We start from the raw sequence: 23,567 nt of genomic DNA, 5'->3' as shown, positions 1-23,567 counted from the left end.
GAAGCCTAGATCAGTTAGTAGTTTGCATAAGGGGAGCATATATGTGTTGAAGAGTGGAGGATAGGGAGGAGCCTTGTAGTACGCCTTGAGTGAGATTGATGGGGTCAGATTCACTGTTGCCAATTTTGACTTTGTAGTATCTGTTTTGAAGGAATGATTCAAACTAGCGAAGAGCATTACCATTTAAGCTGATTTCTCTTAGTCTGTCAGTCAGAATCTTGTGGCGGCTGGTGCCAAAGGCTGAGGAGATGTCTAGCATCACTAGGATGTAGGATTGACCTTTGTCAAAACCTGGGAGAACTGTGTTAGTGAGTGAGATTAGTAGGGTTTCAGTGCTGAGAACGGGCGGAATCCGAATTGGGATGGGTATAGAATTTTGTGTTTATCTAGGTATTCTGTCAATTGTTGGTTTACTATTTTTTCCGAGGAGTTTGGCAATGAATGGGAGGATGGATATGGGATGAAAATTGGCTGGATCCGAGGGGTTTAGGTGGGGTTATTTTAGTAGGGGTTTGACTAGAGCGCCTTTTATCATGTCTGGGACATTTCCTTGGGTTAGCGATGTGTTTATGATGTCTGCTATGGGTTTGGCAATTAAGTTTGGAATGGCTTTTATTGATTTTATCGGGATTGCGTCTGCTGAGTGGGATGCAGGGTTTATTTTTCTAATGAGAGTTTCTATTTCTAAGGAGGAAATACTTTAGAATGCGTTGAGGGTGATGTATTGGTTTTTTGGGAGGGTAGTTATGTCTGAAATCGCAAAACTAATGTCTATGTTTAGACATTAGTTTTGCGATTTTTGTCTTTGAAAAAGAGGGCAAGCTCATTGCATTTGGCTTTGGAGTCGTCTGATAATGATGGGGAGGCTGTTTTTGTTAGGTCAGTTACGTAGGAGAAGAGGACTTTAGGGTTGAACTGGAAGTTGTGAATTTTCTTTGCGTAGAAATCACATTTAGTTTTGAGGATTGTTCTGTAACTGTGTAGGGTGTTTCTATAGGAGGTTAGAAGGCTGAGGGTGTGATTGTTTCTCCATTTTTTTTTTCTATTTTTCTGAGGATGCATTTCATGTTTTCTTAATTCAGGTGTGTACCATGGGTTTATTTCTTTGGTTATTAGATGGCAGTGCTTGTTGGCTAAGTTGTTAGTGATGGAGTTCCAGACTGAAAGGCCATTGAAAGAAATTTTCTCGAATGAGTGTGTGATCGGACCATGGGATGGGTGTGCATGTGGGAGGATTCGAGGTTTGTATGTGTGAGTTGATGAAAATTAGGTTCAAGGAGTGACCTGCTTTGCATGTAGGGGAGTCTATGATTTGTTTGAAACCCTTGGCGTGTAGGTTGAAGTTGCCAAGGATGATGGCGGGGGTTTCTATGTCAATATTCTTCATGATGAATTCCGTCAGAGGGGAGGCATTGCATTCAAGTAGTCCTGGAGGGGTATATACAAGGCAGATTTGAAGGTGGTTGGACAAAAAATATACATGTATATTTTTAAAACAGGTGGGAAAAGCATGTGCTTGTAGTGCATTGGGTTGATTGGCTTATATGTTTCAGGGTAAAGATAAACGTATATATAAAATGCACATATCTGATACACAGGGCTATTAAATATTGTGTTAAATCTGCACACAGCCATATGCGTATGTATATGCTGCTACATACAGGGAGAATAACTTTCAAACCACTGCATGTATATTTATTTGCTATTTGCCTAAACAAACTCAAGGCAATATAAATATCAATTAAAAATATCACTAAAACTTGGGAACAATATTCATAATACAATAAAATATTTCAAAGAAATCAAGTCAACAAACTTGCAGTAGTAAAAAGGAAATGGCCTGAAAACTGAAAATCTAGAGAGAATGAATGACACGTGGCATTCTGTCTTAATTGCAATACAAAGTCAAAATTCTTTTCTTTGAATCCCCCTTCAGCTTTGCCCATTCAAAGCCAACAATGCTTTGTAGTGGCCAACACAGGGGGGTAAAGCAATTCTTTCAAAAACCTGAAACGGGGCTATAAACTCTGTTTTGGATCCTGTCGTGAGATACATATTTCAACTAATGTTCTAAAAGCTATTAACAACTCTGGGAAAACATGCAGTTCATGGTTCTGTCCATTTCTTAATTATTAGCTTGAACAGAATGTTGAAAATTGTTTTGGTTCCTTAGGAGTCTCCATCTTTTTATTCTCTTTAGAAGTTATAATGTCCTTGTGGCATTTTGTCTGCTGTTATGCCTATTTTGATGTAAGATTATATCAGTGGGTAATGAACAGATTAATTCTAAAACTTTTAAAATAAAGAATGGAAGGGAAAGGGTGACTGCAGACATTTGTTTAGACTTGCCTCTCTTTAAAGTGGCAGTACCACCTGCAAATTTGTAGCGAGTACAGCAGCCTTGACATTAAATGAACAGAGCTGCTGTGTTTGTGTGTGAAAAGTTCACATTTCAGGGAAATACTTGTTTATGAATTAACTTGGAATTGAGTAAATGGTCGTCGGGTCCTTTGTCTGCCTCTTCCTATTCCAGTTATTCCAATTTGTCATATCCAGAGCCACTAGTTGGTTGTTGAAAATGTTGCTGCGTTGGTAACGGGAAGATGGAGCATGCTAGTACACTTCTGTACCAGCATAGAGTTGGACCTGCCCTTGCTGGAAAGGTGCAGTGTTAGTGGGGGAAAAATGACTCTAATTCAGCTACATCTTACTATAGGGGCTGTTTCTCATTGCAAATTTGCGGTTGTTTTTTTGCTACAAGTAAGGTGGCATTGCTGCTTTAAGTAATATTAGCCAAAACAGACATTTCTTTAAGAATGCTGATTTTATTGGTAGAACATTTATCAAGGTTGTTAAAAAAAAAAAAAATAAAAAAAAAAATTTACCTGCATTTCAAATGTTGTTCGTTATTCCATTTCAGAGAATGAAAAATCTAAATTGTGGGATATAAGATTTAAGATATACAGACACCTTGTCTTCTCTTGAGCTGAGAGAGACAATTAAAGATACTTGTGTAATGGATAAAGGATTTCTGTTGCAAGGTAAGGATTATCATTGGCACTCTATTTTTAAGTTTCAGTAGAGGGGGGTATAGCGGTTAAAGCAATGGGCTGAGAGAGAAACTGGGATGCATATCCCACTTCTTTCACCGACACTGGGACTCTGGGCAAGTCACTCTCTCTCCCATTGCCTTGGGTACCCACTTGGAGTACCAGCAACCAAAGGCCAGTGGGTTGTGGTTTATAGAGTTGAGAAAAATATACAAATGAACAATGACTAGAAAGCTCACTCAGGCCTGGCTCTTGCACACTTGAGAAATTTTCTAGTGTGAACATAGGGTTGTCCCCTTTTTTTTGCTTTGCGCACTTGCAGTTAGATGTACTGTAAGCGGCCAACACAGAGGGGTAAAGAATTCATCTCCCTTAAACCCAGAACTGAGATCAGTCTCTCTTTTATGGACCCTGTTGGGAGAGATAATTTTGCATCTGTATGGATAAAAAGTTTTGGCTGCCAGGTTAGTCCGCTTGAATGCACAGAAATACTTTTTATTTGTTAAACTTTAAGTGACCATTTTGTTGGAGTAACTTTATACATTTCTTGACTAGCTTTCTAGAGCTAATGCTATCTTCAGGACTGAGCAATCCAGTCTGTTATTGGCACACTCACATAGGAAATGTCTGGCTTATAGAGCAGATTCTCAGACCCTTAATGTATAACACAAACGGCTTCCTTCAAGAAACCACAGACTTTTAAACAAGTTGAACAGCTTTGAAAAGCTACTGCCTGCTAATCTCCTAGTGACAGTGAAAGTAGAATCACTATACAGCAGCCTTCCCCATGCAGATGTCATAGTTCCATGTAGTAATTTTCTAAACACATCTGCCCTGGCCACCAATTCATGCCAGAAATTATTGCAAAATTAATTGAATTTATCCTGACACACAAATTCTTCAGCTTTAATAATGGCATCTACAAATCATGGGTGCTGCCATGGGCCACCAAGATGGTACTACAATATGCCAAAGGAAGAGAGAGGCCAAAGATCCACAATCCTAATGAAACGGTGGTACATTTGCAAGATGGACAAGCACAAATATAAATCAATAGCATAAATTTAAAATATAAAGGTAATACTATAAAATATGAATGTAAATTCTAAAATGTGTAGGATAAATTTGAAAAACAAAAATAGATATAATTAAAACTAATGTTAAAGAGAATGTGTTAAATTATAGTTAAAGGCACCCAAAGAATGTATCCCTTATTTAAGTATTCATATATGCACACACACAATCTGCACCAGTGATATAATCATAGACATAACATGCCATATTTCATCTGAACAGTCTGCATCACGGGTACATTAAAACAAGATCTTCTATGGCCCCTTATTCAAGCATTCACAAGGTACAAAATATGAATATATATATATAGAGAGAGAGGAAAAAAAACCTACTTTTTGACTTTGATAAAATTAAAAATAGGAATATAAGGTAAACACTACAAATTGAAAATTTATTTTTGTCATTTATCAGCTAACAGAAAATATCTTCCTAAGTGATTTACAACATAAATTCAAAGCATAATAAAAAATTACAAAACACATAATAAAATAGCACATACAATTAAATAACATTTAATACATAATATTTTTAATAAAGATTTTTAATAATCAATACATGAGATGATTAAAAGTTTTGATAAGGAATCCAAAACCAGTTTACCTATACACACACATTTTCCTTCTCCTCTCCATTAGTGTGTATCTACTCATCCAATGAGCTCTATATTAGAAAACAGCAAAAAATGTATTCTTTAAGAAAATATGAAAAGTGTAAAATTTATAAAATGATCACACATGTACCATGTCCTGTATGATTCTAAAATTTCCACAAGGAAAAACAAATGTCTTATTTTTTAAATGTGGGTACCCAAGCCTCTGTTAACCACATATTACTTAAACTATATGGTTACCATGGGCTTATAAAAATATAATAAAAATTAATATATATAATCATAAGTAATAAGGGGTGAGGGTTCTTGTATAAGGTCTACATATGTTAAAATTTTACCTAACCACTAAAAAATAATTTTAGGATATATCTCTTCATATAGAGGAAGGATGGAAGGTAAGTGGGAAAGGGGTGGAAGGGGTAATAGGGTGGGGATGGGCTGGGAAATTATATCCTTTGAGTCAAACACTATCAGATGAAAAAACTGTATATGAACAAAAACATGGCATCATATATTGAAACAATCCAAAACAACGGAAGCTACCTCCTCTCAATAGACACAGTATATATATTTATACCACAAACAATATAAACTCTTTTACAAGTCTACTCAACCCCTGCTCCATAGCTCTGATGAAAACAGTAAGAGTAGAAACTTCTGGTTTTATTACTAGATATATCACTCATCTTTGTTCGCTGGTATCTTTCCCTGTTCTCTGAAAAAGCTACTGTGTGGCCAATCCTAAAAAAAAAAAAAACTGTCAGCTGACCCAACATCACTTTAAAATTACCACCGTTTTTCTATGCTTTGTGGTATTGGGTCACCATTATCCGTTCCAGGCATAACCCTTTGGCCTAGCCACCTACCCAGAACATTTTCCAAGATTATAGTGGTCGTAGCGGCAGCATTGAGAAAAGAGGGAATCCTTGGACTGGTTGATCCGGGCCAAGTCCATGGAAGAGAGTCTCTAGGTGACCAAAAAATGACCTCCTTGCTTCAGGAATTCAGCTGGGTCATAAACGTGGACAAAAGCAGACTCAAGCCCTCCCAGTCCTTGGAATATCTGGGAGTCTGGTTCGACACCAAGCAGGGCAAAGCCTTCCTTCCGACCATGCGGATAAGGAAGTTGATGTCCCAAGTGTGTCTGGATGCTGAGCACAATATGCCCGACGATATGGAGGTATCCAAGTTCTTGGTTTGATGGCAGCAACCCTAGAAGTAGTACCTTGAGCGAGGGCACATATGCGACCACTTCAACGCTCACTACTATCACGTTGGAACCCGCAGTCTCAAGACTACTCGATTTGCCTCCACTTACCGAAGGGAGTTTGCTCTCAGCTCCAGTGGTGGCTGCAGGAAGCTCATCTGAGCAGGTGTGTACTCCTGTCCTCCCCGAACAGGATGGTCCTCTCAACAGACGCGAGCCACTGGGGCTGGGGAGCTCGCTGTCGGGAACTGACAGTCCAGGGATGTTGGACCGGAGGAAGAGGCCCTCTGGAAGCTGGGGCAGTCAGATTGATGTGATTACATTTCAGCCACAGACTACAGAGTCAAGCGGTCTGCGTGATGTCGGACAATGCAACCACGGTAGCCTACATCAACTGCGAGGGTGGAACCAAAAGCCAGCAAGTGTCACAGGTGATAGATCTCCTTATGGAATGGGTGGAAATACGTCTACAGACGATCTCAGCCTCCCACATCGCTTGAAAAGATAACGTCAGAGCAGACTTTCTAAGTAGGGAGAATCTGGATCCAGGAGAGTGGGCATTGTCTGCCAAAGCCTTTCAGCTGATAGTAGATCATTGGGATCTCACATCAATCGACCTGCTGGCCGCATCCCACAATGCGAAGGTTCCCCGATTCTTCAGTTGCAGAAGAGATCCGTGGTCCTTGCGGATCGACGCTGTCATTCAGACCTGTCCGGAAGAATAGCTATACACCTTCCCTCCGTGGCCCTTGCTGGGTAGGGTTATTCGCAGAATCGAGCACCACAGACGATTAGTCCTAATAGTAGCTCCAGATTGGCCCAGGTGTGGTATGCGGACATGTGGAGACCCCCACCCTCACCATGCCTTCCACCACACGAGAGGCCTGCTACAGCAGGGACAAGTCCTTCACGAGGATCCGACTCGATTCTGTCTTTTGGTCTGGCCCTTGAGGGTTCGCCTGATGAAGCGAGGATATTCTGCAGCAGTAATTGCCACTTTACTCCACGCTCTAAGTTCTCTGTCTCTAGCATATATGTGGGTCTGAAGAGTATTTGAGGCCTGGTGTAAGGAACGTGGTGTACCCCCTTGGGCAGTCAAAATCCCACTAGTTCTGGAATTTTTGCAGGATGACTTGAATAAAAGTTTGACCCTTAACTCCTTGAAGGTCCAGGTAGTGGCTCTCTCCTGTTTCTGGGGCAAGGTGAACAGAACCCACCTGTTGGCTCATCTGGATGTGGCCCGTTTTTTCTGAAAGGGGTTAAGCACCGTCTGCCACCCCTACAGTGGCTGGTTCCCTTGTGGAATCTTAATCTAGTATTGGAATTTTTGGCAGGGGCCCTCCTTTTGGCCACTGCGCAGTGCTTCCTTGCGTTTATTAACCTTGAAAATGGTGTCCTGGTGGCTATATGCTCGGCAAGTCGCATCTCTGAACTGCAGACATCGTCGTGTCAGGAACCATTCCTCTGGATGACTCCAGGAGCGTTACAGCTTCATACCGTTCCATTCTTCTTGCCCAAGGCAGTCTTGGAGTTTCATTTGAATCAGTCCATTTCATTGCCATCCCTAGATAAGCACAGGGATGCGGAAGAATACTGCCTCCTCCGTCATTTGAATGTCTGTAGACTTTTGGTGCAGTATCTGGAAGTTTCAGAGCCAGACTGTTTGCCCTTCACGATGGAAAGAAGCAGGACGAACCAGCTTTGCTGGCTACCATAGCTTGCTGGAATAAGGAGGTGGTCACGGGAGCCTGCGTGGAGGCAGGAAAGCCATTACCCTCTCATGTTAAAGCTCATTCCATTAGGACTCAGGCGGTCTCATGGGCGGAAGCTAGACAGCTGTCTCTCGTCAATATCTGCCGAGCGGCGACGTGGTGGTCCTTGCACACCAGGTTCTATTGCTTGGATGTACAGGCCTGAGAGGTCGCAGCTTTTGCAATGGTAGTGCTAACCGACTGTGGATGGCCTCCCGCCCCAATCGGGAGTAGCTTTTGAACATCCCATTGATCCTGAGTCCATCTGACTACACACAAGGAAATGGAGAAATTACTTATCTGATAATTTCGTTTTAGTGTAAACAGATGGACTCAGCATCCCGCCCACGGCTGCCCCAGAGAAGGAAAGCCTCTGAAAGCGAACCTAGAGACTAAACAAATACGGGTACCCGCTGCCTACCCTTAGTTCAAGACACCCACAGTTTTCCGGTGTCGGCGTTAATTGATTGAGTGCACTGGCGGTCTCCACTTTTGAATCAGTTAAACCAGTTCATTCAAGTTAATCAAGTTTAATCAAGTTAATTGAGCAAATATATATCCACAATGGCTTTTCGAAGAGAATACTGAAGAGCTAATGTTACTGCAGGGGTATATCTAGAGTGACGTCAGCTTTGAAATCTGACTCCGTCTCCCATCTGCTAGCAGAAGAGCACAATACTCACTGGTCCTGAGTCCATCTTACAGTAAGTAAGGAAAACAATTATCGGGTAAGTAATTTATCCATTTTATTTGTATTTCTGACAGAAAAAAGATAAAAATCCAAAACATTCTGACCCACAGTTTTGATGATGATACAGACTTTATAATCACAAGATTGGTACATAATTATAACGAGTGCTACGTAGCCACAGATATATGGCAGTACAAGCACACAGTGTGAAACCAGCAATTAAAAAAAAAAAGACACGAGACAGATTTTTACAATGTTTACTGTTCCTTTTATTGTTTAACAGTGTTTTCAAGTTGGAACAGTTTGTAAGCTGCTTGTTCGTTGTGGTGGCAACAATAATCCACTCATCTGGACTGGTCTGGCACCTTTGATTTCCTCTTATACTAATTTGTTCCTCTCCTTGCTGAAGCACAATCTAGTGATGTGACTTATCCTCTGCAGTTGTGTACACTGGTTCTACAGAAATAACATTGAATGTTGAATTTTTCTGTAGTAGGGTTTCTTGGCTTTAGATGTTTTGGATTTAAATGTAAAGATTTGCAGATCTAATTCTCACTTGTTATATTTTGCTATAGGACTTCAGATTAGTACGGTAAAATTATATTGACAATGTCCCCAGTGCATGGGGACAAAAATTTCTGTGGCTTACATGAGAAATGTCAAAGAATTTGGTTTGAGGTAATCCGTGCAAAGACATGGGCATTTTCCTCTAGGGTGTCAAAGTCAAGATAACTTTCTAAATGCTCTAAAAATGGCTTGCACCGACTCATAGTAATCTAATGATGCAACATATGGTAGATGGGAGGGATGTATGATTTGGTGTTTTTCAAGGATACAAATCCTTTTTAATCAGACAAATCAATGTGTCTGAACAGTTCAAGATGTATGCTGGATATGTGCTCATAAAGCTATCTAAGAGGCAAGGGTAACCTAAGCCCATTTCTTTTGTCAGATTTTTCTCCTATATAGTGCAAAATATCATTTCTGTGTAACCCGGACTTGTTTCGCTTTTGCAGGAATATACACACGTCTTTGTGTATTGCTGAAACAGTTTGCCTGCCAGATAAAAGAATTTACCAATGATCTACTGTGAAATATATTTCTAATATCACAAAAACAAAACCTCCTGCAAACCTGGCCTTCAAACAAACGAATGTATGGACCTTCTGCCACCCGCCTGTGAACAGCGTTTCTGTGTGGGAAGAACCAGACCCAGGATATGTGTAATTTTAAATTGTATATTTGGCTTTAGGGGAGGAGAGTGGTGGTTTCGGTTTTTGGTGTTTGGGGTGTGGGGTTTTGTTTTTTTTTTCATATGGGATGCAGCAGCCTTTAGGCAGTGAAGCTTCTATGATTGGCATCTGATATCTATGTATCTGTCTTTATAAAAATAAATATATATGGAATGGGATATATAAGGAATAGCCTAGTGGTTAGAATAACAGGTTGAGAACCAGGGAAGCCAAGATGCAAATCCCACGGATTCCTCTTGTGCTCTTTGGCAAGTCACTTCACCCCCAGTTGCCTCAGTTGCAAACTTACAGGCCGATACAGTACAGTGCGCTGCACACATTTTACTTTCAGAAATTAACGCCAGCCTTTGGGCAGGCATTAATTTCTGCCAGGGAAGTGTACAGAAAAGCAGAGAAAACTGCTTTTCTGTACACCCTCAGACTTAATATCATAGCGATATTAAGTCGGAGGCCCCAAAAGTGTAAAAAAAAAAAAAAAAAAAGTAAAAAATTAAAAATCGGCCCGCAGGTCGGAAGATGGACGCTCAATTATGCTGGCGACCGTTTTCCGAACCCATGGCTGTCAGCGGGTTTGAGAACAGACGCCAGCAAAATTGAGCATCTGCTGTCAAACCCGCTGACAGCCGCTGCTCCTGTCAAAAAGGAGGCGCCAGGGACGCGCTAGTGTCTGTAGCGCCTCCTTTTACTGTGGGCCCTAATTTGCATAGGCCACCCTCCTGAATCACATGCCCAGGAGAGTGGCCTGTGTGTGCGCCGGGAGGGCGGGCGCTCGCCAGCTCTCCCGTGCGTTTTTCTGTATCGGCCTTAGATTTTAAGCCCTCTGGAAGACAGGGGAATACATTAAGGTATAATGGGTAGCTCACCTTAAACTATCAGTGAAAAGTTGTGGGATATATATAATCAAAGCTTGTCTGTCACACTGTCATGTTTGTGATCACCATGTGGCACCCGGAAGATGCAGTGTGCAAAGACAGATGCATACACACGTGGACACAGGCATATGTACCCATACACACAGGCTATTATTGATCAGGCAATCTGAGCAACACTTGGCAGTGTTCACTAATATGCTCTGTCTGTGAAGCTCTGTCTCTTATGCTTCCATACACAGGGACAGGCAGGCATATGTATGCTCACAAGCATGCTTACACGCAAGCAGACACCCACACAACAGAAGCTGTTATAGAACAGACTATCCAAGCAATGCTGGGCACTTTTTGCTATTTAGTAAAATAAATAAATAAAAAAAAACCTTCAGAAATGTAGAGCAGAATAATTAGACTAAATGGACCTTTGGTCTATTTAGGTCATTGCTATCTTAAATGATCACCTATTCTTATCAAATAATAACCAAAACATTTTTCAACAATATTCTTTTCTTCTAGGATCAGCACACAGCTACTGTCGTGCATATTTTCTACGGGGATGATGTTTGTTTCAATGCAGTAATCCAGTTTGATTTGGACTACTTTCCTCCTCAAATGTTCTACAGAGCTGTAAGCAAGTTTGTACTTTATTAGCATCACAACTTAGTGGTTATAGGGAAGAAACAAATTTAGTGATAATAGTAAAATAAAACTATAAGGTACCAAAATAGTTTTTACTTAGTGTTTGGTGGTTCCCCTTTAAGAGTTGGCAGCTGCAGGGTTAAGGACTTATTTTTATTCTGAGGCCTGTGGGAGGCAGGAGTCAAGGCGCAGTCTCCTGAGAGCCCCATCTCTGCATAGCTCTGTCACTTGGAGCCATGCACCTGTAATCCTACGCTTCTGACAATCGGCACAGAAACATTACAGGAGTAAAGGAGACACAGTTCAGACTTTCAGAGACCTGTGTGGAGGCTTGAGTGGGCAGCTCAGTGCTGCCAGTACTGCACATTTTCCCTCCCAGAACAGCTAGAATGCAGATGGAAACAGAAATGGGACCCCCGACTTTGAAAAGTACTGCATTAAGCCATCCTCACAGATCTCAGTGTTTGTTTTGAGAGCACTGTTTCCTATGATATTGTCCTCATAGGAGGAAAGGGGAATATTTTAGCTACAACTTTTAATTAGAGCTGCTGTCTTGAAATCAAGTAATCTGTTAAAATGACATTGTTCCAAATTTTAAGGAAGCCATGCAACTTGAATGTGAAAAGGACAGCTTATCATGGCTTGTATGCTGGCCCCAGTTGACAGACTATGTATTTATATTTAATTGGCTAAAAAAAAGCTCAAAGCAATGTAAATTTAAAATATCACTAACAAACTTATGACCAATATCCAAAATACTATAAAATAAATACAGTGAAGAAGTAAAATCAAACTTGCAGCAGCAAAAAGGAAATGGCCTGAAAAACTGAAAATCTAGAGAGAATGAATGACACTTGGGGTTCTATCTTAATTGCAATACAAAGTCAAAATTCTTTTCTTTGAATCCCCTTCAGCTTTGCCCATTCAAAGCCAGCAATGCTTTGTAGTGGCCAACACAGGGGGGTAAAGCAATTCTTTCAAAAAACCTGAAACGGGGCTATAAACTCTGTTTTGGATCCTGTCGTGAGATACATATTTCAACTAATGTTCTAAAAGCTATTAACAACTCTGGGAAAACTTGCAGTTCATGGTTCTGTCCATTTCTTTATTATTAGCTTGAATAGAATTTTGAAAATTGTTTTGGTTCCTTAGGAGTCTCCATCTTTTTATTCTCGTTAAAGCGTGAGAACATGTTGGGCAGTTCTTGGCTCTCACCAGCCATCGGTCTCACTGTGCCTCTTGGACTAGCTCTTCAGTCCTCCCAGCACTGTGCCTGCTGCCTAGACACTCTGCTTAGCCCACTCAGCTCTATGGCCTATACATCCTGCTGGCCGCCATGCTGTTCCTGTTTGTCTTAGTTATTTTCTGGTCTCATAGTCTGTACCTTGCTTGAGTTTGGTCTTGCTGGTGGTCTCATATCTTGTCTCAGTTTTGCTCTTGACTCTAGCCTCGTGGCACTAATTTGCAGCCTTACATTGGTCCCCTTCTTGTACTCATATTTTTTGTTTTGTTCTTGCTGTCCTTGTTTCTTATTATTGCTTGCCCTAGTCTGTGTGTTTCCTGTCCAATCTTGCTTTGCCCTTTTTGTTCTTGTCTGGTCCTAGTCGTCTCTGCAGCAGCTCTGCCCTGCCCCCACCCCTGTGGATGCCTTCAGGTACCCTGGTACGAGTGTCCTCTTGCTTGTCCTGCCGGCCACCAGTACCTCAGGGCTGAACCCCAGAGGAAGGTGACCAATGCAGGCAGAAGGCTCCATGATTCCCTTCCTATTCAAGTCCAGTCTGCTTCTGCTTCTGGAGTCATAAATGCGGCAGTGCGTCCGGACATGAAGCTGTGTCCTTATGACATTTTATCTGCTGTTATGCATATTTTGATGTCCGATTACATCCGTGGATAATGAACAGATTAATTGTAAAACTTTTTACTTACTGGTTTCTTTAATAAAGAACGGAAGGGAAAGTATGACTGCAGACATTTGTTTAGTCCTGCCATTCTATTTTCTCAGACAACATCCTTTTAAAGCAGTAGTACCACCTGCAAGTTTGTAGTGAGTACAACAGCCTTTACATTAAATGAATGGAGCTGTTATTTTTGTGTGTGAAATGTTCCCATTTTAGGGAAACGCCTGTTTATGCATTAACTTGGAAATGAGCAAATGGTCGTCAGGCCCTCTGTCTGCCTCTTCCTATTCCAATTTGTCCTGTCTCAAGCCACCAGTTGGTTGTTGAAAATGTTGCTGAGTTGGGAAGGGGAAGCATGCTAGTAAACGTTTGTACCATCATAGAGTTGGACCTGCCCTTGCTGGAAAGGCGCAGTGCAGGTAGGGAAAATGACTCACTAGTTCAGCTACATCTTACTTTTTGCCACAAGTAGGGTAGCATTGCTGCCTTAAGTAGAATTAGTCAATGCAAGCATGTCTGTAAATATGTTTCTGATTTTATTGGTAAAGCTTTTGTTTTGACCAAGGTTGTAAAAGAATAAAAATTAAAAAAAAAATAGTAAATATATTACCCGCTTTCCAGTATGTTGTTCATTATTCTGTTTCAGAGAATGGAAAAATAAAATATCTAAATTTTATATCTTAAATCTTATTTCCCATAGACACAGGCTTCTCTTGGGCTGAGAAATGCATTTAAAGATACTTGTGTGTAATGGACAAAGAAATTTTACTGTAAGGTAAGGATTATGTTTGGCATCTATTTTTAATGGTTTGATAGCGTGGTATAGCAATTAGACTAGAGCATTGGTGCTCTAGGACTGAAATCCCACTTCCATCACTCTTTCTCCCATTGCCTCGGGTTACCCACTTGGAGTAGCAGCAACCAAAGCCCAGTCTGTTGCGATGTCCCGAGCTGAGAGAAAGTTACAAATGAACTACCCTGTATCAGCTGAGTAGAAGAGCTCCCTCTGCTCTGGCTGTGTAAATCTTTGTGTGAGCATACAGTTGTCCCCTTTTTTGCTTTGCCCACTTGTAGTTGGATGTACTGTAAGTGGCCAATACAGAGGGGTAAAGAATTCATCTCCCTTAAACCCAGAGCTGAGGTCAATCTCTCTTTTGGATCCTGTCAGGAGAAACACTTTTTGCATCTATATTGTAATAGTTTAATTTTAAGCTTTAAGAACTAGCATTAATATCTCAGTAGCTTTTTTTTTTTTTTTGGATCGCCCTGACTGCTAACATTCTAATGTATAGCTTGATGATCAGAGCACAGACTTGTAAAACTAAAGATATTCTACTTCCTTATTTTCTATGCCAGCCTAGTCAAGATGAGTGTGTTATGGTCCCCCTGCCAGCAGATGGAGACATAGAAAAAAAGCTCAGAGCTGACTTCACTCCCCTATAGGGGTATGATGCAGCCTTCACTGTTTCTCCTTCTCCAGCAGATACAGGCCGACACAATATCCGGGCACTCAGGTCAGCACGCCACTTAACACACAGTCGGATGCATGTTTTGGACGTGCTAAAATAACCCCCTGATGCAATACCGGAATTAGTGTGTCCAAAGTGTGCGTCCAATTGAGCCCATAGCTAATATAGCACTCATCACATGCAAATTCCATATACATGAGGCTATTAACTATTACCCCGCAATGCAAAAAATTGCCGTACGGCCAGGACGCCCATTTTAATGCTGCAAATTTAATGCTTGCCCGGGAGTTTAGTTTGGTTTATTGGTTTTTCTATACCGTCACATCGGCAGTGCCATCACATGTGTTAAAGCATGCAGTGCTCAAGGGCTGACAAAAAAAAAATCCTACTTTACGTTACTAAATAGGAAGCACCACAGAAAGCAGAATTATGTCCCGCTCAAGGGTTTAACTAAAACAAAAATCCTGCTTTCTGTGGTTCCTCATAGGGGGAATCACAGAAATTAGCATCCCCAAAATCTAGCCCAATCGGAAGCCCTACTGGCAGTGAGTGAAGAAGTGAATACATTTTATTATCAAGTGTTAATTTATTCACTCCTTCCCTTGCCGACTGGGCCATTCACTGTCACATGGCAGTGAAAAGTACCAATCCCTTTTCAGAAGGCTGTCTTGAAAGGGAGATTGGTCCAATCAGGACCAGGCCTGCGGGTGGTGGGGAGGGAGTTCTGGCCAGGCTGTTCTAGACACACAGCCACTTCTCCTGAGCACCCAATGCAGAGCACTAGCGATGCACAAATTACCCATCGCGAGTCTTTTAGTGTGGCAGCTCATTTGCCTATTGCATAGAGTGCAGATGGATATGCACGTGTTCAAAAAAATCGTGCACTCCGATGTTTGTGCTGATGTTGCGCTGATGTTGCATCAGTTTGCTAGTGCAGATATGTGGACCGGTACAGCAGCTCCTTGGAAGACGATGCGGTCTTGAGGGCACTGTGGGTGACAGTCCTTTAGAGACTGATCCTTCCCCTAACCTACCGGGGAAGCTATTCAGTTGGGGTCTGAGGTCCTACACCAACGGATCACGGGGTGGTCCTCTTTGACTTTGTTGCCTTGATGTGTCTGGCAGGAGAGTTTACTAAAAGTAGTAGTTCCTCTTCCTCTGTTCATATAGAGATACAGGGAGGTAGTGAAGTTCTTACAAAAAAAAAAAAAGCTTGCGGCATAGCCTCTTCCCTGGACTACCTCCCAATCTCCCTTGGTGCTTTGTCAGATTTGGACTAAATCAGGGGGTCTGAAGTGTTCCCCCTCCTGTCCACTTGCTTCCAGTATGGCCATAAAAAAAAAAAGGAGATGCAGTGCTGCAAGTAAGTCACAGCGGCTCTGTGTGTCAGCCAAAGCATCCTGTCTGGCTTGGAAGTAGAATTCAGCAAAACTGAATGGGTTTCTCACGTCTAGTCCTGGCCCCTAAAGTGGATGGCACATGGAAACAGGATCTGGTTGGTGCTTCTGTTTTGACAGGATCGACAACCACTTTATTGCCACCACTTGCCCAAAATAAATACAGGCTCTTTATCTCCCTCTTCTTTCCAGAGCCTGCCCAACCTAGTTCTCAACCAAATTATTTCAACAGGTGACCTCACAAGCAGGTTAGAACTCCTCTCTCCTGCCCTGGCAGAACGATGGTGAGAACAGCTTGCAGAAACTACGCTCTTCCCCTGTACACAAACAAAGCTTCCTGGGGATCTTTTAAGGCAAAATTCAGCTTGTGGCGGTGAAGATTGCTCTAACCTGTTTGAAAAAAATAAATCCTAGGGTAATCCTGCATGGGCTTTATCTTTTGGATTACTTCTTCAGCCTGTCTCTGCACAGAAGAACCTTAAGTTAGCCTTGGCAACCTTTGGGGTGCTAGGGCAGTCCTTGGGAATTGACTGGAAAAGAGGAGGAGGAGATAGCTGATCCAGAATATGGGGGAAATTGCCTCCTCTTCAGGGAATAATGCTCAGTGGGGAGGCTGTGTTTGAAGGAGAGGAATTGGTGACTTAATTTTAGGATGTGACCTCCTGCAACTCTGTAGTGAGAAATGAGAAGCAGTAATCTGTAGAGGGATCCCAAATTCCTGGGTACTTCCCTCTACATCCAGCTTTGAGATGGGATCTCCTCAGTGTGACACCTGTTTCCAGCCTTAAGATGGCCAAGACTTCGAGGGATCTATATTCCTTCCCAGGGAAGAGAAGGATATGGTGTTGGATCACCTAGGGTGATTGTCCTAGTCTTTTACTGAAGAGGATGTTGGGGAGGTACCCGTAATGGAGAAGGTTTTCATGGGTAATGATTCAGATGGACTGAATCAAATCACGGTGAACCTAGAAGATGTGGTAGGCCTGATTGACAAACTGAAGAGTAGTAAATCACCTGGACCGGATGGTATACACCCCAGAGTTCTGAAGGAACTAAAAAATGAAATTTCAGACCTATTAGTAAAAATTTGTAACTTATCATTAAAATCATCCATTGTACCTGAAGACTGGAGGATAGCAAATGTAACCCCAATATTTAAAAAGGGCTCCAGGGGCGATCCGGGAAACTACAGACCGGTTAGCCTGACTTCAGTGCCAGGAAAAATAGTGGAAAGTGTTCTAAACATCAAAATCACAGAACATATAGAAAGACATGGTTTAATGGAACAAAGTCAGCATGGCTTTACCCAGGGCAAGTCTTGCCTCACAAATCTGCTTCACTTTTTTGAAGGAGTTAATAAACATGTGGATAAAGGTGAACCGGTAGATATAGTATACTTGGATTTTCAGAAGGCGTTTGACAAAGTTCCTCATGAGAGGCTTCTAGGAAAAGTAAAAAGTCATGGGATAGGTGGAGATGTCCTTTCGTGGATTGCAAACTGGCTAAAAGACAGGAAACAGAGAGTAGGATTAAATGGGCAATTTTCTCAGTGGAAGGGAGTGGACAGTGGAGTGCCTCAGGGATCTGTATTGGGACCCTTACTGTTCAATATATTTATAAATGATCTGGAAAGAAATACGACGAGTGAGATAATCAAATTTGCAGATGACACAAAATTGTGCAGAGTAGTTAAATCACAAGCAGATTGTGATAAATTGCAGGAAGACCTTGTGAGACTGGAAAATTGGGCATCCAAATGGCAGATGAAATTTAATGTGGATAAGTGCAAGGTGATGCATATAGGGAAAAATAACCCATGCTATAATTACACGATGTTGGGTTCCATATTAGGTGCTACAACCCAAGAAAGAGATCTAGGTGTCATAGTGGATAACACATTGAAATCGTCGGTTCAGTGTGCTGCGGCAGTCAAAAAAGCAAACAGAATGTTGGGAATTATTAGAAAAGGAATGATGAATAAAACGGAAAATGTCATAATGCCTCTGTATCGCTCCATGGTGAGACCGCACCTTGAATACTGTGTACAATTCTGGTCGCCGCATCTCAAAAAAGATATAATTGCGATGGAGAAGATACAGAGAAGGGCTACCAAAATGATAAGGGGAATGGAACAACTCCCCTATGAGGAAAGACTAAAGAGGTTAGGACTTTTCAGCTTGGAGAAGAGACGACTGAGGGGGGATATGATAGAGGTGTTTAAAATCATGAGAGGTCTAGAACGGGTAGATGTGAATCGGTTATTTACTCTTTCGGATAGTAGAAGGACTAGGGGACACTCCATGAAGTTAGCATGGGGCACATTTAAAACTAATCGGAGAAAGTTCTTTTTTACTCAACGCACAATTAAACTCTGGAATTTGTTGCCAGAGAATGTGGTTCGTGCACTTAGTATAGCTGTGTTTAAAAAAGGATTGGATAAGTTCTTGGAGGAGAAGTCCATTACCTGCTATTAAGTTCACTTAGAGAATAGCCACTGCCATTAGCAATGGTTACATGGAATAGACTTAGTTTTTGGGTACTTGCCAGGTTCTTATGGCCTGGATTGGCCACTGTTGGAAACAGGATGCTGGGCTTGATGGACCCTTGGTCTGACCCAGTATGGCATTTTCTTATGTTCTTATGTTCTTATGTTTAAAATCACAGTCAGAGAAGCAGAATGTTCATTGACCCCCCATAACAGAAAAATTGATACACTACTTAAAGAATCTCTCTTTTTCTATAGTTTCTTTCCCCAAGTAACTGTGTGCAGTGGCTTTGTGACTTCAGTCTTCCTATATTGCGTCCAGCATTCCTCAGATGAGGCATATGAACATAAGTGCCATGCTGGGTCAGACCAAGGTCCATCAAGCCCAGCATCCTCTCTCTCTGACAGTGGTCAGTCGGGATCCAAGAATCCACCAGATTCTATATAGCTGATCTCTTTCAATCCCAAGGTTAAGCGATGACTTTCTATCTGGCTGATAACTGTTTATGGACTGTTCCTTCAGGAACTTGTCCAACCTCTTTTGAGCACCACTGAGCTAGTTGCCTTGACCACATCCTCTGGCAATAGATTCCATAACTTGATTGTGTGCAGAGTGAAAAAAAATACTTGGTCTTTTGCACTGGGTGTTCTGTCACTGCTCAGGAGGACTTCCCTGTGTAGACCTTAGGGGTATTAGGTTGGTTCAGTCAGCCACAGGATTTAGGGCTCAGTATCGCTTAAATAGTATTATGCCAGACTTCTTTTTATTTCAGGTCTCCCAGAAAGGGCTATGAATTCCTTTCTTAGTCTCCCCGTGCAGAATGGCAGACTTATTAGGCAGTTCCCCACCTGGATGGATAGGGGCATTCCTCCTTATCTCTTTCAGGAGTCACTACAAGATATTTCTCAGATGCATTATTCTGAGATCCTTACCAACTGCTATCCCCTTATGCTAACCATGGTCCTGGGTACCTGCTGCTCCAAGGGATAGTAAAGGCCTCTCTATGCAGGGGGGGGGGGGGAATATCTTGTTTTTTAGTTAGACATCTTGACTATTCATGGCTGAGTCAGTGTAGGAAAGTTGTTTAGCCGCAGCCATGGTTATGCATGTATAGAACCCCTATGCTGGCCATCTCAGACAGTCTAGAGCAGTGGTTCTCAACCTTGTTTTGGCCGGGACACATCTGACAGATGGTTCTCACATGCGTGACACACTGAACATGTGACCATCACTGGGCTAAATGTAAACATGCACTCTGCATCCACAGGAATCCCCTCAACCCCCAGCAATGAGTGCAGAGCAGATCTAGGGCATTACCCGTACAACTCGCCATACAGAAAAGATATATTCTGGTTCTGATGACATCCCAGTAAAAGCAAAACAAACTCCTTTTACTACCAGGCAAAATAGCCTTCTTTATGAAAAGACAGTAATTTACCACTAATGCATATCCTATTGAGAAAACACAACAAATAAGATTGATACAGATGCCTACATGCTAGTAAAATATCTCACCTCTGTCACACACCCAGAACTGACCTTCACCAAGGACAGAAAAACCACAAATTATAAATATGGAGACAGAAACTGGAATAGAAACCCAAAAAAGCCACTCTGCATGCAGTGCGAACCTGGAGAAATGGAAAAGAGAAATATAGCACCTAACAGACTCTCAGGATTTGCAATAATGCACACAAACTAACCCACCCAAAGTTACACCTGTATTATGGAACACACTCAAACAATAACAACCGTATCTAAGAAATAACAACTATTAAACCAGGTCCTAAACACTAATACATTTCCTATTGGGAAAACAGAATAAGCCAAGCTGCTATAGAGCCTCACACAGAAATAATTGTAAGGCTATACTAAAAATGTTACAGAACTGCTGAACAGAATAATATCCAACAATTAAAAACTAATAAAAATTATTATAACATGTCCAAATATCAATAAAATATTTCAAAACAGCAGATATCGTATAATACCCAATAATTAAAATGGCAGTCAATCAAGAAAAATAAACTTCAAAAGCCACCTTTATTTACCTTCTCCAGCAACTCTCCTACTCCTTTCCCTTCCAGGCCAACAGCACTCACCAGAAGCAGCAAGGGCTGCTGAAGGTCTGTCCTCACAGTCCTGTTCCTTGCGATGCCAGTCAAAGGCTTCCTCCTGTCTTCCTATTCCCACTAGCAGGTAGAAGGGAGGAAGCTTCCGATTGGCCTGCATGGGGGCAGGCAGAATGAAGGAGGCTTCCCATTGGGCAGTGGGGATAGGAAGGAAGGAGGCTTCCAATTGGCCCACGGGGGCTGGAAAAAGGGAGAAGAAAGTACAATAGGGCAGTGGGACACCGGGAGACGGGACACACCTGTCTGTGCTTGGCAACACACTGGTTGAGAATCGCTGGTCTAGAGTATAGGGAAGTCATAAGAACATAAGTCCTCTCGTATCCAAAGAAGGAAATGGCCTAATGCTCTTTGACATCAAGAGCTCAAGGCTGTACTTCCAGTGTCCAGATCTCCCATTTCCATGCCTGCTCAGGCTATGGGCCTTTCTGCAGGGCTCCGGGTCAGTGAATCTAGATTATAGTACCTGGGCATATACCTACATGCATTTTATTTAATTTGCACATCTCTCAGTGTAATATCCAATATTCCCTCTCTTGTGAGGTTTGAGCCTGAGCCTAAGCAAGTGGCTTTTCTTAGCTGTCTTCTGCAGGGAATCAATTTGAAATCTTTGTGGTTATAGTTTTGGAAGGTAATTATGATTTTGGAGCAGCCACAAGATTCCTAATGGAGAACCAATAGGTCCATGTCTAGGCCAAGGGCCAGAGGCAGCCATTAAGCACTCAGAAATATTGGTCTCTAGCTCAGGAGAAGGCAGCTCGGGTGGTGGTGGGCAATGTAGCGCCATTACTTCCAGCCTAGGTTACTGTAATCGTATATTGGACTTAGTAACAATAAATAAATAAATAATAATAAATAAATGATAAATAGTAATAATAAATAAATAAATAAATAAATAAATAGTGTCCTCATTGCAGATCATTCAGAATACTGCAGCTAGAATTGTGTGTAGTTTGAAATATTATGATCGCATTTCTCCAACATTGAATTCTCTCCATTGGCCTTCAGTTTCTTTCAGAGCCAATTTAAAGTTTTATCACTGGTATTTAAGATCTCACATGAGTGAGACTCCAGATATTTAACTGACCAGATTTGTCATCGTCATGCAAATCGTAAGCTGCAGTCTTCCCAAAATACATCACTAGTGGTTCCATTGATTAAACATGTTCATCTTTTTTATATGATTCCCTGTCTCTGCAATTCTTTACCAGTGAACTTTGGTTTATAGATTTATATTTAATTTTTCCCAAAACCTGTCAGACTTGGCTGTTTATATTTGTGCTTGGGTAAGCTAGGGTTTTCTTTGATAGCTGCTGGCTTGAGGGTAAAATGTTTGTATTTGTATTGAATTACATTTTTAAGATGGTGGTTCATGTTGTTTTTAGGTTGTATATAATATTGTCACACAGAGCTCTTGCTGCAGGGGTGGATTTATAAATGTGAATAATAAATAACTGATGTGAACGTGCTGAGGGAATCTAGAAAACCTCAGATACCCTGGTGAGTTAGATTCTGTCTGAGATGAAGTTCTCTTGCAGGACCTAGCAGTAGCTCATGTGCTCAACATTGTCGTCATATAAACACATGTTTTGCACAGACACGTTTGAGACCCCATAGTGTACAGGGGTCAGGTGGGGCCCCACCATGAATGGATTTCAGATCAGCCCAGCAAAGCTCTAAGACAAGGAAGTTTTTCAGGTGACAAGAGAAAGGAGCCAGGAGTTTGGATCTCCTGGTAGAACCATGACTGGCATCCAATCTCTGGGTGTGTACCGCCCGGAGTCCAGATATTCACTGGTCTGAGTTCAGAAAAGTGTAGGCAAGGGTGTTCCTTCACCTTGTACCCCATCTGAGAATTCTTCCCTAGAAGATCCTTTCCATTTTCTTTTTCAACCTTTGCAGTTGAGAAAATCAGCCAACATAGCGGGGAATCTTAATGTTCGGGGTTACAGCCTTCAGTGGTGTGAGAGGATGTAGCAGACCAGGATTAGTTTGGAGACTCTGCGAGTTCAGTTTAAGGAGGAAACAATAGTTCCCTTGAGGGATCCATTCCTTCAATATTATCCTTCTGCCAGAGGAGACTAGAATAAAAAGCATAACCCATAATGCTAATGGAGGGCAGAGACTGCCCTCTGGCTTGCTACATGGGACACAGTCATGGAAGTGATTTTGCTACTCTCGTGGATGAGATACTTTCTTCCAGGAAGCTGAACATGCAAGTCCACTATTGTGGGAGGTCTCCCATAGGGTAGCATCTCTTTCAGCTTTGTCAGTCTATTGGGTGGCCTATGGTAATTTTAAAGGAAAGGGTATACGTGCACCTTTCTCCCTCTTCTGAGGGTAGTTTATGGTTTATTTGGTTTTTCTATACCGTCACACCAGTAAAGACCTTCACCACTGTGTACAATCATTTAAAATCAAAGAAATACAATAATGATAGTATGAAAGAATAAAAGCTAAAGTATCAAAGAAGAAACATAAAACATTATCAATAGCTGTTAAATTTAGACTAAAAATACTATGCTAAAAAAATACATAGAGATCAAATACAATCAAAAATACATAGACATCAAACTCAAAATTGTGGAAGCACAACTAAAATACAATAAATAGACTTAAGATGTAGTTACAGAAGTAGAAACATGCTCTTAATTATTGATCATTCTCTGCATAAGCACATTTAAAAAGCCACGTTTTGAGGTCAGCTTTAAATTTCTTTCTCTGTCTGGAGCCGAATTTGTGCGGGCAAGCGTGTTCCAGAACTTTGGACCTGCAATTGAAGTACGTGAGAGGGCAATATCACTAAGCCTTGCTGTCTTAATTGTGGGAATCATTAATAAACCTTTTATTGGCAGACCTGAGATTTTTTTTGTGGAATATGTAACCAGATTGCAGCATTGAGCCATTCAGTTTTATTTCCATAAATTATATTATGCAGAATGCAAGCAGTTTTGTATTGTATAGTGTTTCACTTTTGTCACAACCAAGCTTTTCTCACTTATGATAGTAAAAAACAAAAAAAAGTCTGATGTGTGTGAGGACAA

At 41.5% G+C, this 23,567-nt stretch overlaps 1 long non-coding RNA gene and 4 other non-coding genes across 8 annotated transcripts in view; all 5 read left to right on the top strand.

The window, feature by feature from the left end:
* Positions 1–23,567, top strand: part of LOC115083731 — a 41,438-nt gene that overhangs the window by 15,366 nt on the left and 2,505 nt on the right. For 2 of the 4 annotated variants that reach the window (XR_003854391.1, XR_003854393.1), the window contains 4 exons: positions 2,921–3,041; positions 9,400–9,606; positions 11,022–11,132; positions 13,743–13,817. This is a non-coding gene — a long non-coding RNA (uncharacterized LOC115083731). Of the gene's footprint in view, positions 1–2,920; positions 3,042–9,399; positions 9,620–11,021; positions 11,133–13,742; positions 13,818–23,567 lie in introns of all 4 variants that reach the window. The other 2 variants (XR_003854392.1, XR_003854394.1) reach the window with 2 other exon arrangements.
* On the top strand, positions 1,939–2,057 carry LOC115082809. The gene has a single exon (XR_003854298.1). It is a non-coding gene; the product is annotated as a small nucleolar RNA SNORA26 (small nucleolar RNA).
* Positions 3,359–3,479, top strand: LOC115082811. Its single transcript, XR_003854300.1, has one exon. It is a non-coding gene; the product is annotated as a small nucleolar RNA SNORA26 (small nucleolar RNA).
* On the top strand, positions 12,061–12,180 carry LOC115082810. The gene has a single exon (XR_003854299.1). It is a non-coding gene; the product is annotated as a small nucleolar RNA SNORA26 (small nucleolar RNA).
* LOC115082808 lies at positions 14,103–14,221 on the top strand. The gene has a single exon (XR_003854297.1). It is a non-coding gene; the product is annotated as a small nucleolar RNA SNORA26 (small nucleolar RNA).

The sequence above is a fragment of the Rhinatrema bivittatum genome, chromosome 1 (assembly GCF_901001135.1).
Source record: "Rhinatrema bivittatum chromosome 1, aRhiBiv1.1, whole genome shotgun sequence".
NCBI lineage: Eukaryota > Metazoa > Chordata > Amphibia > Gymnophiona > Rhinatrematidae > Rhinatrema > Rhinatrema bivittatum.
The sequence above is the reverse complement of the archived record's forward strand: the minus strand, read 5'-3'. Positions and strand labels throughout refer to the sequence as shown.